This window comes from Carcharodon carcharias, chromosome 18, assembly GCF_017639515.1.
Source record: "Carcharodon carcharias isolate sCarCar2 chromosome 18, sCarCar2.pri, whole genome shotgun sequence".
Lineage (NCBI taxonomy): Eukaryota > Metazoa > Chordata > Chondrichthyes > Lamniformes > Lamnidae > Carcharodon > Carcharodon carcharias.
Window position 1 is genome coordinate 22,270,834 of NC_054484.1, and position 11,928 is coordinate 22,282,761.

Genomic DNA, 11,928 nt, shown 5'->3' on the forward strand with positions numbered 1-11,928 from the left:
AGCAGCAGCAATATGAGGCCCAAGAGCCTGGGCCCAGCCCTCCCTCCCTTTTAACCTCCCTGGAATCACAGCCACACTGCAAGCTCTAGATATTCCGGTCAACAAGATAATGAGGTGCATGGACAGGGTGGATAGGGAGCAGCTGTTCCCCTTAGTTGATGGGTCAGTCATGAGGGGACATAAGTTCAAGGTGAGGGGCAGGAGGTTTAGGAGGGATGTGAGGAAAAACCTTTTTACCCAGAGGGTGGTGAAGGTCTGGAATGCGCTGCCTGGGAGGGTGGTGGAGGCGGGTTGCCTCGCATCCTTTAAAAAGTACCTGGATGAGCACTTGGCACGTCATAACATTCAAGGCTATGGGCCAATTGCTGGTAAATGGGATTAGGTAGGTAGGTTAGGTGTTTCATCACATGCCAGTGCAGACTCGATGGGCCAAAGGGCCTCTTCTGCACTGTGTGATTCTGTGAACTCTTACCACCTAGTCTGAATTCAAACTCCAGAAACTGGTCGGCAAATTTGTCGTTGTGCCCCACACAAAGATAGAAATCACTTAACATGGTCCCCACGCCGGCCCTTCTGTATCACATACCATGGACACACACACCATACAGCCCCACATGGTTGTAAGAGGATTTCCCTCCAAAATTCTGGCTGTTGCTGCCAATGAACCAAATCCCCCTGTATGTGTTACTTCTGGAAACAAGTAGCTTCAATATTGGAGGCAGTGAGGATTAAAATCAGCACCAATCATACAGATGGAAAACCAGTCAATTAATGGAGTGGATTCTACTGAAGTTAGTGGAAAGAAAAATTAAGTGAGACAAAATAAGAGAGGAATTGAGAAATGGCTGACTCCATGCCTGACCAAGAGATCGCTATCCATCATACATATCCTGTGAAGAGCAGAATGGAGGTTTCAGCCATGCATCTGTCAGTCAACGTCTGCAGTCAAAAAATTCACAAAACAGAGGGAAAAGCAAAATCTCAAGCTGTTTCACCAAAAAGGATTGAAAAAAAATCACCTGACAGCAGTATACACACACACAGACACTCTGCATGTATTTCCTGCACATAAAAAGTGACCTTGCTTCAAAACCACAGCATTCAGAAATTTGCCATTCAATTATCTGATAAATACCTGTTTTAAATGAAAAAACAAATACATAAGGTTTTATTTGGAAAGTAGAATGATTTCTATAATTTTGTACCATTCTTATAAAACATCAGATTAAGTCACTGACATTCAAAAAACTATATCTACTTTCTATGCTTAGAATCTTAATACTAGTATTATACGGTGCACTAATTGGAAGGGTATCTATAATAAATAAAGGTATAAGTTTATTTATGTGCCGTGTTACAAACTTTCATGTCTAAATTGTGTTAAATGTTCTGCAACACCTTTTCCTAATATACAATATCAAAATGTTAACATAGTACACAAGGACAAATAACTGTTGAGTGGAAAATATCCTGCACTAAAAGGAATCAAATAGTGCTAAAAAGGGTGGATTCGAAACATGAGGGATGGGACTTCAGTTGGAATCCACGTGGGGTAAGTCGGAGACAGAGATAGTCGCTGAGGAAGGGAATATGGCTGTGAAAGCAAGTTTTGGTAAGCACCTTGTCAAACACCAGGAGGGAAATGGAAAGCAATGAAGATGAACAAGGCAAAAGAGGCAAATGGAAATCCTGTTAAAGAGAAGAATGGAGTATAAAAATAGGGAAGTCTCGCTAAAACTATACAAGGCACTAGTTAGATCACACCTAGAATACTGTGAACAGTTTTGATCCCCTTATCTAAGGAAAGATGTACTGGCATCGGAGGCAGTCCAGAGAAGGTTCACTAGGTTGATTCCGGCTATGGAGGGATTTTCTTATGAGGAGAGGTTGAGTAGGTTGGGCCTGTACGCATTGGAGTTTAGAAGAATGAGAGGCGAACTTATTGAAACATATAAGATTCTTAGGGGACTTGACAGGGTAGATGCTGAGAGGTTGCTTTCCCTTGTGGGAGAGTCTAGGACCAGAGGGCATAATCTCAGAGTAAGGGATCGCCTATTTAAGACAGAGATGAGGAGGAATTTCTTCTCTCAGAGGGTAGTGAATCTGTGGAATTTTTTACCGCAGAGGGCTGTAGAGGCTGGGCCTTTAAATATATTCAAGGCTGAGAGAGACAGATTTTTAATCAGTAAGGGAATCAAAGGTTCTGGGGAAAAAGCAGGAAAGTGGAGTTGAGAATTATCAGATCAGCCATGATCTCATTGAATGGTGGAGCAGACTCGATGGGCCGAATGGCCTACTTCTGCTCCTATGTCTTATGGTCTTAAGGTCTTCAAGGTAGGCATTCCTGGAAGAGAAGTGGCAGTGAATTGAACACTAAGATAAAAGCAAAAATACTGCAAACGCTGGAAATCTGAAATAAAAACAGAAAATGCTTGAAAAACACAGCAGGTCTGACAGCCTCTGTGGAGAGGGAAACAGAGTTAGCGTTTCAAGTCTGTGTGACCCTTCTTCAGAGTTAAAAGAGCTGGCATAGGCATGATGGGCTGAATTACCTCCAGTTGTGCTATAATAAGCTATAACTCTAACAGCGATTAAACTTTGGAAAAGTTAGTCAATTGGCCCTTAGATTCCCCAATCATGAGAAGGTATTATATAAAGATAAGTCCTTCCTGCTTTCTTTGCACTGGTACTTTGTGCTGCCATTGCTGTCAGGCGTATCTCTTATCCTGGAATCTAGGCTAGGATTTTGCAAGTCAGCGGTGACCCAGTCCACCAGCCAGAAAGTCTGGGCAACTTGATCTCGTCTGGTTCTGAGAGCCTCAGCAAGGTTTTACATGCATCAGGCAATTAACTGCCTGCTCCCATCCCTTTAAAGGACAATGTCCTGCCTCTATGACTGCAGTTCTTCAGTCCCAGCAGCGCTAAAAGGAGCACTGGGACACTGCTGAGACTGCACCTCAGGTAGGAGCAGCATTGGTGGAGAAGGTCCCGGAACCCTGACGAGTGGAGTCGAGCTCGCCAGACCCATTCACGCAGGCCCCTGCGGAAGGAAGCGGGGGTAGGTGGACATTGGTGAGGGCAGAAAGGGGTTATTTTCAAGGGGGCAGGACCTTGTCCCTAGGAGGCCTTCAAGAACCACAGGGTGCCCAATCAGAAGGACCACTCCACCCCCTGCACCCGCAAGGAGGCTGACAGGGTAAATCTGGTGGTCTCTTCACGTGGCAGCAGACCCATGTGCTGTTAGTAAGATACCAACGCCAATGGGAAGAGCCATTAACTGGACCGAATTGATCATTTAAGGGCTTCAACTGGACTTGGGGCAGGAGGGCCATCCGTCACTTTCGGCCACTGGTAAAATGCCAGCGGTAGCCAAAAGTTGACGGGCAAGCCACACCCAACTCTCCCAACCAATTTTTCACCACCCTTCCCCCCTCACCTCTCAATGCGCTGCTAAGGCCTTGAAAAATCCCAGCCCTTGAATTAAAATCAAATCTCCAGGCATTCCCACTGCCATCCACTGGTTTCGAACATACATACGAACATAAAACAAGGAGCAAGAGAAGGCCATTTGACCCCTCAAGCCTGCTCTGTCATTAATAAGGTCATGGCTGATCTGATAGTAACCTCAAATCCACATCCTGTATCAATGACAGAGGCTGGAATTTTTCAGGGCCTTAGCAGGGGGGAGGGTGGTGGAAAATTGGTTACCCCCAGTAACACATCATTTCCTTGCTTACCAAGAATCTATAGACCCCTGCCTTAAAAATATTCAGACTCTGCTTCTAGCGCCTTTTTAGGAAGAGAGTCCCAAAGACTCACAATCCTCTGAGTGAAAAAATTTAATCTCATCTCCATTTTAAATGGGCGAATCCTTATTTTTAAACAGTGACCCCTATTTCTAGATTCTCCCACAAGAGAAAACACCCTCTCCAAATCAACCTTGTCAAGACCCATCAGGATCTTATATGTTTCAATCAAATCAACTCTTACTCTTCTAAATTCCAGTGGATACAAGCCTAACTTGTCCAACCTTTCCTCATTCAGGTATTAGTTTGGTAAACCTTCTCTGAACTGCTTCAAATGCATTTACATCCTTCCTTGAATAAGGTGACCAAAGCTGTACAATTTTTATCCATGCCAATATGTTACCCCCATACCATGAGCCTTCATTTTCTGCAATAGTCTTTGATCTGGCACTTTATCAAAAGCCTTCTGGAAATCTAAGTGCAACTCTCATTTTGCATCAAATTTTAAAAAACATAAATAGCTGGAAATATTTAGCAGGTTCATCAATTAATATGTTGGATTCTTCATAAGAGTGTCAGTGAAGAACTGTAGCCTAAACTGACCAAATTTGACCTGGTGAAGAGATCTTCCCTTCCCTGAGCATATCAGAAAGTAGCTGGAAAATTTACTCCACTTGTTGTTCCCCTTTCAGATGCTGACTTTAATATTTTCTGCCCTTGCTTACCATAAGTAACATATTCATATATACCCAGTTTCTATGTGACTATCCTTAACTTTGGAGCCACTATTTTGTGGTGGTTACAACTGTTACCATGGAGTTACAAGCTTATTTTATTTTCTAAGCATCGAAGCACCTCCATATAGTAGTGAAGGTGAGATTTGAACGTCACAAACATGTTAGTATCATTTTCATTGAGGCCCATTAAATCTTTCAGTTCCAATCTTATTTTGCTAATTACCAGATATAGGAATAAAATCTCCAGAATGAACAAATGAAAAATAAGAGGGGGAAGAATAAAAGAGATAAAAGGATGTTTGATTAGTGATGCCAGCAAGTACAGGAACAAAAGCGAACACACAAGTCGGAGCATGTTACGTATATACTCAAAAGTATTGTAAGATTATTGGATTCGGGCCCAGAGATACCTATGTAGGCAGCCGACTAGACATAAATAATTTTAAGATAGCTTATTAAGTTTATTAAGAAACAACAGTTTACACATGACACATTAACTAATTAAACAGAAAAAGTATACAACCTGTAACAGTTCAGAGCAGTTTACTGATCCCAGAGGCCAAACGGCAAAGTTTGTTGATCTCAGTAGCTTATGATAACAGCATCTGCTCTCTCACTGAAGCGTTAAGAAACTCCTCCCTCGATCTTCCTCCTCCTCCTCTGGCCCATCTTCCATCTGAAGAAGGCAGCAGCCTGACGAGCACTGCCACCTCACCAGCACCTCAAACCCCTACCACCAGTATAACACCAAAATATATATGCTTCTTTAGGAGCTGGTAGCTTACCCAGTGTCAATCATCTATCTAACTATTCTAACCAACGGGGCAAAATCTTTAGCTCGGCGGGTTGGCGTACACCCAATCCGACCGAGTGTAAAATGGGCGTCATCGGGAGGCTGATGGGGGTGAGTATAAGGCCAGTAGGAGTAGCACTAATTTATAGGAGTTACCAGGGTAATTTATCCCCACGACCTCCTATAAATTAACCCCATGACCAGCTGGGAGCTAGGAGGGAATCCGCCTCTGGAAGGAGTCAAAAAAATGACAGTGGTGCCAGCCAACCGCAAAACCACAGTTGAAGAGAGAGTCAGTAAACCACCAAGTGGCGCTGAGGAAGGAAGCAGGCAAATTTGGTTGTGCAGTGGCATATTCAACCAAACTTCTCATTGAGAGGTCCCCGTGCTTTCCTGCTTGTGGCTCTGGCTGCCAACAAAATCTCCCACACTTGAGATACATCCACTAAAATCCTGCTTCGAGTTGAAAACATCTATTGTTAGAATCGTGTGCAAATGAAAATAGATAATACTTTGAAAAGGGAATTGGTCTTACCATTGTTCATTGCATTATAAAGTTAGAGTGGAATAGAGAATTCTGAGATCTTGTGACAAACTAAGCTTTGGTTCAGTTCTTTTTTTAGGAAAATGACACAGAATTGTCATTGAAACAAAAGTCTGAATTTGTAACTGCTGTCTTCAATAATTGGGCATCTTAATAGGGTTGCCAACTCTGGCTGGACATATTCCAGGAGATGTCATCGCATGACCTCCTACCTTCAACAGTCCCCCCCCCCCCAGACTCTTGCCATTGGTCACCCAACATGTCAATCTTCACAAAGCCCCACCTTCCCAAGGCATTTCAATGTTGTCCTGGTTTCGACTCTTGAAAACCTGGGCCAGGACTTTTCCCACGGTGGGCGGGCTGGGTGGGAGCGGGTGGGGGTGGGCCTGGAATGGCTGCACGCCACCATTTTACGTGGGCGGGCCAATTAAGGCCCCCACCTAGCGTAATACACAGGCCGGTAAGTGCTACCTGTGCGGGCACAGAGCTGTCTCAGGGAGATTGAATGGATAGGAAAAAGATTGAATAAATGATTGAAAAAGTTATTTAAACATGTCCCTTCATGTGACTGTGTCACATGAGTTGGAATATGTTTTTAAATTTATGAAAATTTATTTATTTAATAAAAGCTTCAGGAAACCTCATCCTACCCGTGGATGAGGTTTCCTTAAAAACACAAAGCCCGCTTGGGCTTTATGCCTGCCCGCCAACATTAAGTTTGGATGGGCAGCGTTCATAAGTGCTTTAATTTCTTAATGGCCTTAATAGGCCGTTTGCATTTTGGCAGGCAACTCCGGTGCACGCCTGCCGAACGAAATATCGCGATATTGCGCACCGGATGTCGGGACACACGCCTGACATCATCGCGCATCCCTTTTACGCATCGGCGTGTCAGGCCTGCCCCCGCACGCCGATCGGAAAATTCTGCCCCTGGTCACGCCAGTCAGGTCACCCAACACCCACACCCACCCCCACCCCCAACCCCACCCCCAACCCCAACCCCACCCTGCTGCACCCCCCCCCTCCAACCCCACACCCCCTGCCCTCATGAGCACTGAAACCTGTGGCAAAGCAAAAGTGTAATGAGCAGCTAAAGTCATTTATTCAGCTGACCGCAAAATCCGGGCCAGTGTGTTATGCATTGTCGTCACCCACAGAGGGTGTCACACGCTGTGACTGTGGCATGCGTACAATTGTGCAGCAAAGAGTTCGATGCTGAAGATAATGTTGAATGCACCTTCACCTTTCGATCGGTCTCACCTGAGTTTTTGTGGGCTTCTGCCAATCCCCTGCGGGAACCTTCAGTGAAATGGCATTGCATTCCAATGTTTCCCTCAACCAAAGTTACAGCGGGAGATCAGGAAAACCCTATGGAAGTTCTCCACTCCATGGCAGATGGTTGGATGCTAGGTGGGTGAGGTGGTGGTCAGGGTCGTAGTCGGGTGGTCAGGAGGTAATCAGGTGGCTAGGGGTGTAGTTGGATGGTCAGAGAGTGGTCAGAGTGTTAGCCAGTGTTTCAGGGGGATAGTCAGAGTGTCAGGGGGCAGTCAGGGGTTCGGGGGGGATGAGTGGAGGGGGGGCGGTTTGAGGTTGTAATTGGGTGGTTAGTATTGGTGGTCAGAACATGCTAACATTCTCTCCAGTACTATAACTATCACATCCTCAGTGAAAGGTGTTGATAAAGTACAGGGAGAATGAAAAAAAGATTAATTATTGCCTTGGGATTGGTAATAGAATGTTGCCCTGTGTCACAGGGCAGTTGTTCAGAAGTTTCTCCTGATGCAGAAAAAAGGGATCGTCAACAGATAAGCAATTCTTTCACCTCAATTTTTATCTTACATTCATTTTTTATGACAAGCGTCAGAATATTTTGCAAGAAATAAAACGATGCTATGCACAGCAGGATGTTTATTGTGATGTTAATGCTACTTCTGGCAGCATTACACTGCACTTGGCCTTTCTGCATTAAATTCAAAACTTTTGGAAACAAAGCCACATAATACTTGCCTCAACAATTAAAATATCTATTTCCTTGGCTCCTTCATTGGCTCAAAGAACTGAAGTAGAAAGAGCTGATTCAATCATTCAGCTCATTGTAACTTGTTCCCAGCCAAGGGAAGCTGCAGGGGGTCTGGGGAGAGGTCCTGCTTTTTAATTTATTTCCTAGCTCCCTATATTCTGCTTTCAGGACCTCATCCCTCTTTTTACCTATGTCATTGGTACCGATTCGGACCACAACCTCTGGTTGTTCCCCCTGCCCCTTTAGAATGTCCTGCAGCCGCTCAGTGACATTCTTGACACTGGCACCAGGGAGGTAACACCCTGGTGTCACGTCTGTGGCTGCAGAAACATTTATCTGTTCCCCTTACAATGGAATCCCCTATCATTATTGTTCTCTCACTCTTCCCCCCACCCCTCCCTTTGCGGCTGAGCCATTTGTGCTGCCACAGACTTGGATCTTGCTGCATTCCCCTAAGAAACCATCCCCGCCCCAGTAATATCCAAAGCAAAAAATCTGTTAGAGAGGGAGATGGACCCTGGGGACTCCTGCACTACCTGCCTAGTGCTTTTACCCTCTCTGGCGGTCACCCGTTCCCTTTCTGCCTGTGTACTCTTTACCTGTGGTGTGACTACCTCACTGTACTTGCTATTTACGATGATCTCTTCTTGCGGAGCTCCACAATGACTCCAGCCACAGCTCCAGCTCTGAAACATGGTTTTAATAGCTGCAGCTGAAGACACTTCCTGCACACATGGTCTCCCTGGACACTGGAAGTACCCCTGACTTCCCACATTGCACAGGCGGAGCATTCCACTTGGCCGAGCTGCCCTACCATGACTTACCCTTAAATTACTCCTCTTACTTTTACTTCCTCTAGTTTAAAGAATATTAAGGACAGAAGAAGAAATGCTTACCAGGTCCTACTTACCAAGGCCGTCACTCTTCTTACTAAGGAAAAGTAGAAAATGAAAGGAGCCCTCTTCAGCGAACTCCCTCTCTCAACAAACTCAACTGAAGCCCTCTAATGCAGCCCAAAGCAGCACTCCAGTGCAGACAAAAGCAATAATAATAAAAACAAAAACAGAATTACCTGGAAAAACTCAGCAGGTCTGGCAGCATTGGCGGAGAAGAAAAGAGTTGACGTTTTGAGTCCTCATGACCCTTCAACAGAACTAGGTGAATCCAAGGAGAGGGGTGAAATATAAGCTGGTTTAAGGTGGGGGGGAGGTTGAGTGGGGGGAGAGAAGTGGAGGGGGGTGGTGTGGTTGTAGGGACAAGCAAGCAGTGATAGGAGCAGATAATCAAAAGATGTCACAGACAATAGAACAAAAGAACACAGGTGTTGAAGTTGGTGATATCTAAACGAATGTGCTAATTAAGAATGGATGGTAGGGCACTCAAGGTATAGCTCTAGTGGGGGGGTGCATAAAAGATTTAAAAATAATGGAAATAGGTGGGAAAAGAAAAATCTATATGAATTATTGGAAAAAACAAAAGGACGGGGGAAGAAACAGAAAGGGGGTGGGGATGGAGGAGGGAGTTCAAGACTTAAAGTTGTTGAATTCAATATTCAGTCCGGAAGTGCCTAGTCGGAAGATGAGGTGCTGTTCCTCAAGATTGCGTTGGGCTTCACTGGAACAATGCAGCAAGCCAAGGACAGACATGTGCGCAAGAGAGCAGGGTGGAGTGTTAAAATGGCAAGCGACAGGGAGGTTTGGGTCATTCTTGCAGACAGACCGCAGGCGATCTGCAAAGCTGTCGCCCAGTTTACGTTTGGTCTCTCCAATGTAGAGGAGACCGCATTGGGAGCAACGAATGCAGTAGACTAAGTTGGGGGAAATGCAAGTGAAATGCTGCTTCACTTGAAAGGAGTGTTTGGGCCCTTGGACGGTGAGGAGAGAGGAAGTGAAGGGGCAGGTGTTGCATCTTTTGTGTGGGCATGGGGAGGTGCCATAGGTGGGGGTTGAGGAGTAGGGGGTGATGGAGGAGTGGACCAGGGTGTCCACTGTAGATGGCTTGCTTTTATGCTGCCTGAATCTAGCTTCTGAAAACCTTTTTAAGTCAGTTAACTAATTTATTAGCTGCAGCTGCAAGCAGAGCCTGTATAACCCATTTTAAAACTCACCGTCTCCCAACCGAAAGAGCAACTTTTAGTTAGTTGCTAAAGTAAAAAAAGATTAGATTTTCGGTAGAAATTAACCCTTAAAAGTCCCTATCTCACCAAACTCCAACTGAAGCATTCTAATGCAGCCCAAAGCAGCACTCCCATGCAGACCTGACACCAGAAAACTTACTTTGGTTGGTAACAATGGTTGACTATGTGGTAACATCTGAAATGACAAATTACATTTATATAACCGTATCCCAATTTTTCACCTTGGAGTCGGATATCTTTGTCTTTCCAGGTACCCCTTCTAAAGTTAAATTAAGGACGATGATGTGTCATTATCCATTTTACCCTCTTCATATTGCCAGGCAGCTCCGACGGATATTGGGCAGATTTTTATGCCGGCGGGATTTCACAGCCCTGCCGAAGTCAATGGGCTTTTGAACGACTCGCTACATTTTATGGCCCTGCACCCCCACTCCACCCCCACCCTCTGCCACAAGGGGGGCTGTAAAATTCCACCCATTGTCTCTGTTAACTACCTTCTGCACATTGCAGTAAGACCTGACTTCTTCTTTCTACCACACAATATCTTCTTAAACCACCTCTCCCTGCTTCTTCCACCTTCTTTGTCAACAAGGAATGTGAAGAACTCATGGATTTTTTTGTTATAAAGATCAAGACTATTCATTCAGCTGCCTGTGAGACTTAATTCTAGTGCATTTGCTGCTTTGTATTCTCTCCCCATATCACCCACAAATTGTATTTTCCAAAGCTGGATTGCCCCACCACATTTAGACCAGTTAAGCCACCAGCCAGTTTCAGGTTACAATGAAACTAGCCATGAATACAAATGGAGCAGACCCAACCTTGTGACTTAAACTTTACACACTCGTAGGTGCTCTATAATTTAAGGATAATCCCTACTTCTGCCTTCAAACCTGGCTGTAAAACTATCCACCGCTACCTGGCTGAGCACTATTAATGGTGTTGTTGTTAGGTCTGTGGTGAGGCAGGACTCATCCAGCGCAGAGAGGTAAGATATCTCAATTTTATTGAAAACATCATTAATTCAACTGCGATCCGCCATGGTCAAATATGGGTGTATTTTCTAATTGACAAAGTTCACAGATGAACTTGAACGCATTCAGACTTTTTTACGCCCTGTTTACACCTTACACTAGGTCGGAGAGAAATTTAGCAGGAACATAGTGGCAATCAGTATGCAAAAGTAGACAATAGGAAAATGTACTCCTTGGTTCCTCAATGCTATCGTGGCTTGAGGAATGGTCAAAAGCAAACCATAGAAGATGCTGGAAATGTGAAATAAAAATAAAATATCTGGGAATACTCAGCAGGTCATGCAGTACCTGTGCCAAGAAGGATCATCGACCTGAAACCAAACTTTAATTCTGTTTCTCTGCACAATTGCTGCCTGGCCTGCTATTGCCAGCCATTTTTACTTTTATTTATGAAGAATGGTCATCTAGGAGAGTTACTGGACAATGGAACTGTAACCTTGATTATCATATCCAATTTTTATATCCTTTTATGGTAGACCAAATATAAGATTTCCTTTGCCTTTTTGAATAGCCATTTTAGTATAAGCATTGTCCACGTTAAAGCCATATAACCCTTTGATGTAGGTGTGCACTGGACTATGCAGGTTTTTGTGAGCTACCCGGGCTTTCAGGCTATAAGCAGTGTTGCAATCCTTTGGTTGCAGATACTCAAGTGTTGGACAAACATAGATTCCTACATTTCTCAATTGAGGATGTGTCTTAAAGAACAAAGAACAAAGAAAAGTACAGTACATGAACAGGCCCTTCGGCCCTCCAAGCCTGCGCCAATCATATAGCCTGTCAAACTAAAACATTTTGCACTTCCGGGGTCCGTATCCCTCTATTCCCATCCTATTCATGTAATTGTCAAGCTGCCTCTTAAACACCATTATTGTACCTGCTTCCACCACCTCCTCCGGCAGCGAATTCCAGACACT